Here is a 6624-nt window from a genome sequence, read left to right on the forward strand (position 1 = left end):
GAAGGTGGTTGGAGCTAAGACTTCAACATCATATTGATAGAGGTACGTTCTCTTTGTCGAGGCTATTTTACAGTCTCACTAATCAACTGCAATGTTATACTGAAAAATAAAAAATCAAAATCAAGATTAGTAGTTTGGAGAACATACTTATAGACAATAAATAGTCTTTACTTTGCCCATAAGGAAATATCAGAGATGTCCAATTTAGCTTATGCAATGGAGGATAGCTAAGAAACTCAATCAAGATTAATATATTTTCCCATATATTATGGTTGTCAAACCCGTCTTTGTTTCCTATATTCCTTGGATATGAGAGAAGCAAGATCAATTAGATGAGCAAGTTAGATTAATGGAAAAGCAAACATGAAGATAAAAAAGGAAAAAAAAAGGGCAATCCCCTAATTTCAAGGTTAAAGGAATTCATCTATTAGAATGAAGCAAAGCCTCAATCGCCAACTTCAGGAGGCCCAAGGATAGGGTACAATCAAGGATAAAAGAGAAGACAAATGGATTGTCAAAAAAGGAGTAGTTTATTTGAAACCCTCACTTAGCAAAATCACTAAATATAACCACAAGTAGCAGGATGCCTTTAGGCTAGATCTAATTAGCATTCATCTCTTTCTGCTTCAAAGTAGAAATTTGAGCCCTAAATAACTAGAAAGGCACCAAGTTTTACCTTATTGGGCACAAATCTACTAGCTCAACTGTGTCTAAAATTTAGGCAAATTACTTTGAATAGGAAAAAAAACATACCATGCTCTTAATTTTGTGAATGCGATTCTTGGGATCCTTAATGTCTAAGATCTTAGAAAAATAGTATGGATGAGTATCGCTACCAATCAATATTTCAGAGATATTGATCATCGAGAATATGAATGCATAGCAGAGACATCCAGCATTTGTAAGCATAAAGATAATAAAAAACACATTATATCCCACTGACTCATCTCAACATATGCTCTCTCCTTTCTCAATCTTCATTCCCTTTCTTGCTGATAGGATCTAGGGCTTAGATAGGAAGAGGAGGCAATGGAGTGGATCGATCCATCTCTTTTGCTCTCAGATCTAGGGTTTGAGGAGCACAAGAAGGTGATAGTGTAGATAAGTATATATATGTCGTCTAGTTAGGATCATCTCACAAGATCTCTAAATCACTTTTTAGTATATAAAAATTACCATATATAGAATATTTAACTAAAATTATGAAAAAGGTGCAACCTAGGTTGATCACACAAGAAAAACTTTGTTATCATTTCAAGTCAAAATCAAGAATAGTGGGTTGGAGAAAATATTTATAGATAAAATTAATAATCTTTACTTTGCAAATAAGAAAAATATCAAAGATGTCTAATTTAGATTGTATGATGGACGACAGATAAAAACTTAATCGAGATAAACATATTCCCCCATACATTATGGTTGTCAAACCCCTCCTTGTTTCCTATTTGTCTTGAATGTGAGGAAAGCAAGATCAAATAGATGAGCAAGTTAGAGTAATGAAAAAGCAAACCTGAAGGAAAAAAAAAGGAAAAGAAAAGGGGCTATCCCCTAGTTTTGAGGTTAAAGAAATTCACCTATTAAAATAAAGCGAAGCTTCAACAATCAACCTCAGAAGACTCAAAGAGGGGGCAAATCAAGGATGAGAGAGAGGACAAATGGATTTTATTTGAAAATCATCACTTAGAAAAATCACTAAATATAATCACAATTAGTAGAGGTGCCTTCAGACTGGATCTAATTAGCATTCATCTATAATTACTTCAAATTAAAAATTTGAGCCCTAAATTACTAGAAAGATACCAAGTTCACATTATTGGGCACAAATCTACCATAAGTACCTAAAAATTCGCAACTTTGACTCAAATTAGGGTGAATTACTTCGAACAAAAAAAAAGCATACCACGCTCTTAATCTTTTGGAGGCGATGGTACAGATAAGTATATATATGTTGTCTAGTTAGGGTCATCTAAAAGATATCTAAATCATTTTTTAGTAATATAAAAATTATCATTTATAGAGTATTTGTGTTAGGACCGTAGCCCCTAACTACTCTTCTAAAAGAAAAATTCTTGATAGAAGATGAAATTTATTAGCCTTTATCTATTAGGCATAGAACCCCATATCTGTACGTGCTGTAGACAGACCTGAAAGGCTTCGCATTGGAGTCGATCCGCTTCAAGCTAGATCAACCCCAATGACAGATAGAGTGATTAATCTTCCTTTAATCCTTCAATCTGGAGACAAACCAAACCTCCCATAAGAGATCGATCCTTCGAAACTTATTGCCATATCACCAACCACATAAATCCCATATGGGACCCCGAAGGGTGTGTATTGGAATATAGCCAGCAATCCCCCTCCAGCAACTATCCGAAAGGCCAAACGGGACTCGAATCTACAACCTCACTTTGATACCACGTGTTAGAACCATAGCTCCTAACCATTCTTCTAAAAAAATTTTTTTTTGATAGAAGGTGGGGTTTATTAACCTGTATCCACAAGGCATAGAATCCAGTGCCTATACATGCTGCAGACGAGTCTGAGAGACTTCACAATAGAGTTGATCCACTTCAAGCTAGATCGATCCTAATGACAAGCGAAATGGTCAGTCTCCCTTTCATCCTCCAATATAGGGATGAGCGGACCCTTCTATAGGAGGTTGATCCTCCAAGAATTGTTGCCACATCACCAGCCATATAAATCCCATGTGGGATCCCGAAGGGTATGCGCTGGAATATAGCCAATAATTTGATTAAAATTATAAAAAAGGTGCTGTTGGGTATAAAATAATCCCAGTCGAAGTTCGTAAGAGACCAACTCTCCCAGGACTCTTCCGGCTTCCGGCCTTGTGCGGCGTCTTTCTGAACTTCCCCGACCGTCCGAGCTTCCACAGTGCTATCCGGACTCCTCCAGCAGCCGACCTTCTACAGTGTCCTCCAGATTCCTCCAATGGACGAACTCCTATCGTACCCTCCGGACTTCTCCAATAGTGAGCTCCTTCAGTCGTCTATCAGATCGCTCCAAATGCTCTCTGGGTTTCACTATCAGTCGATTTTCTACAGTGATCGACTACTTTTTGAATCTCTTCTAGAGTTCCTCCTGTCACGATCGACTTTACTCTGAGCTTCCTTCGGGCTTCGTCAATGTCCGGACTTCTCCAGCAGTAGGACTTCTACAGTAACCAGACTCCATCCAAGTTTCTACAGTGGTCGATCGCCTTCCGAATTTCACCCGGGCTTCTACAGTAAGCAAATTCCGAACTTCTATTGCAAGCGGACTCCATCCGGACTTCCACGGCAATCGATCTCCATCCGAGCTTCTACAGTAAGCGGCTTCCTTCGGGACTCCTAAAAGAATCGGACTCCATCCGAACTTCTATAACAGAATTGGATTCCAGATGAACTTTTATAACGGACGGGCTCCATCTCAGTTACAACTGAGTAGTGCTGGATGCCAAGGAAGGAGTTTGAATCTTCTATGGTCTCCACTATTAGGACCTCCCAATGATCAGCCCATGTGGTGATGGTCATGGATCACAGGACAGGAAAGAAGTCATTGCATGATCCTTGTTGGGATATACCGACTGATCCCCGTATGCCGACTTATCCTCGGACCGATCCGATCGATGCCTGACTCTACCCATCGGACAGACAGATGACTCCGACAATGACTGCCGACAATATCCGACCGAAGGTATGCCAGCCGAACAGACCAATATTATTCCCAACTGATCGAACGGCCAAACCCATATCACCGACTCACTGTCCGGGGTGGCAGTCGACGTCCGACTTCCACAAGGCACCAGATCAGCCAACGGTATTTTCGAGTCATCATCCAACGTCCCGACAGTCGAATACCGACATATAGTCGGTCAGCCCATCCAAACGCCGTACAATCGCTATGGGCTGTTGTCCTATCAAGGATATGCTATGTGACCGCCCTGGGGCATTGTCCTGTCAAGGACATGGGTTAATTCTAATGACCTGACAACTCACATCGATTTGATAGTCCTCGATGATTTGACAACTCCCCAGTTGCCTGCATCATTAATGGTGGGATCATACCGCATTCTACTATAAAACGGGATAAGACAACAGTTTCGATAAGTTTTCTCAAGCTTTCTCAAGCTCTCGAAAAGTACTTAAGCTCTAAGCACTATCTCTAAACTCTGTAAAAATCTCATTCGAGTGCTCCATTCTGTTGAAGTAGAGTATTGACTTGAGCGTCAGAGGGTCTTGTCGGAATACCCCCAACTTCGGTTTAGACTTTACTTGCAGGTCCTGACGGCGGCCGTGATCCCCTCGACTCCAGCTTCTCCAGCATCGATGAAATTTTGCACCAATAGAATTGGCGCTAGAGGAAGGGGGGCTGTGTCTTTGCAGGACCCTTATTCTTAAAGGCGTATTCAACGGGACTGTCTCTGGTCATCTTCTTCGACATCTTCTTCTTCTTCTCCAGCCAGATCCCAACCTGATGCCTCCCTGAAAGGCATCCACCAGACGATCTATGACCTCCATGACTAGATCTCAGCAAGATCCATCAGCTCCGATCTCGTCTCCAGTTTTTCATGCTCCTCCTCCGACAGCGGCAGTTGGCATGGATCCATTCGACCTGCTGGTTCAGTAGGTCAGGGGCCTCACCAAAGTGGTGTAGGCCATGCAGCCGCAGCAGCAGCAGCCTCAGGCATCTGTGCAGCTAGAAAGAGCATCGTCGGAGTTTCAGAAGCCGACGATCGGGCGGCCCACTTGGGCCAGTCGCCCTGTATCCCCCGAAAAGGGGAAGTAGAGGGTGGAGAGCCCTCTGTCTGATCATGATTCTGCCCCCAGAGGGTCCCTACCTCTGTTCTGCCAGAAGACTCTCGAGATTCACAATCGAGAGGATCTCCTGGATCAAAGGTTCCAAGAGATGAACCGGCAGATTGAAGAGCTCTGCCATGCTCCCCCTGCTTACGATGAGAGCTACGACAGGACCTCAGATTCGGTTGACCACCTGGAGGCCTTTCGGACAATGATGCTGCTCCATGGCGTGCCAGACGCCATCCTGTGTCGAGCTTTCCCATCTACTTTGAAAGGAGCAGCAAGAAATTGGTACTCGACACTGAAGCCAGGTACTATCTTCTCCTTTGATCAAATGAGCCACCAGTTTGTGGCTCATTTCGTCAGCAGCCGACGTCCTCGGAGAGGTTCAGAGTCTCTCATCAACATCAAGTAAAAAGAGGAAGAATCCATCCGAACCTATGTTAACCGTTTTAATGCCGCCGCATTGGAGGTCTGAAACTTAGACCAATCAGTTGCAATGGCCGTCCTGAAGAGCGGTCTTCAAAAGAATGACCTTTTATTTTTTTGAAAAAGAAGTATCCCAGGGACTTTGCTGATTTGCTGGCTCGGGCCGAAGGATATGCCCGAGCAGAGGAAGCCTTCGAGCTGAAGGACGAGGAGGCCGCGAAGGAGCTCGGCTACGTTCTCGAACTCCCCCCACATAAGTGTGTCCGAACTCCCCCCTGAGCTCGTAGGCTGAGAAGCTCGGACTGCAGAGTTCGGTGGAGCTCTCCCCCAGGAAGATTCCACAGCTACGCCCCTCTCAATGCTCCAAAAACTCAAGTACTGATGGAGATCAGGGAGTAGCTGCCAAGATCGGAAAGGATGCGCACGCACCCTGAGAAGCGCAATCCTAATAAGTTCTGCCTCTATCATCGTGACCACGGCCACGACACGGAGGAGTGTATTCAGCTCCGAGACGAGATCGAGGAGCTCATCAGATGAGGTCGGCTCAACAGATTCATCCGATGCCGGTCTGAAGGTAGGGAAGATCGGTCGAGGGCCCTACCACAACCGAAGCTGCCAAGGAGGAAGAACAGCTTGAAGATCGACCTCCAATCAAGATCATCAACACCATCTCTGGAGGATCCCGACGGGGAGAAGCCAGTGGATCGGTCGGACCGCCCAAGCGGTAGAGAACTGAAGAATCTATAACCTTTATTGAAGAAGATGCCCAGGAGATTCAATTCCCCCATAATGATGCGGTTGTAGTTTCTTTAAATATTGTTGACTATGATGTACGCCGCATCCTTGTTGATAATGGAAGCTCGACCGATATTTTATTTTATGATGCATTCTCCGGCTACAATCAAATCAGGATGGCACCAGAGGATAAAGAAAAGACTGCTTTTATCACTGACCGTGGTCTTTACTGTTACAGGGTCATGCCTTTTGGCCTAAAAAATGCAGGAGCGACCTATCAACGATTGGTGAACAAGATCTTCAAAGAGCAGATCGGCCACAACATGGAGGTCTACGTGGATGACATGCTTGTAAAAAGCAAATCCTCAATGAACCACGTCGCCGACCTTGAGGAGACCTTCATCGCCCTCCGAAAATACAAGATGAAACTGAACCCAACCAAGTACGCTTTTGGAGTAACCTCAGAAAAATTCTTGGGCTTTATGGTGTCGGGATGCGGGATCGAAGCAAATTCGAAAAAGATTCATGCCATCCAGGAAATGACCGTCCCGAAGTCAATAAAGGAAGTTCAGCGTCTTGCTGGGAGAGTAGCAGCTCTGAATCGCTTCGTCTCAAGGTCGGCTGAGCGGTGCCTACCTTTCTTTCAGACTCTCAAGCAGTCGAA

Source organism: Elaeis guineensis, chromosome 3 (genome assembly GCF_000442705.2).
Source record: "Elaeis guineensis isolate ETL-2024a chromosome 3, EG11, whole genome shotgun sequence".
Lineage (NCBI taxonomy): Eukaryota > Viridiplantae > Streptophyta > Magnoliopsida > Arecales > Arecaceae > Elaeis > Elaeis guineensis.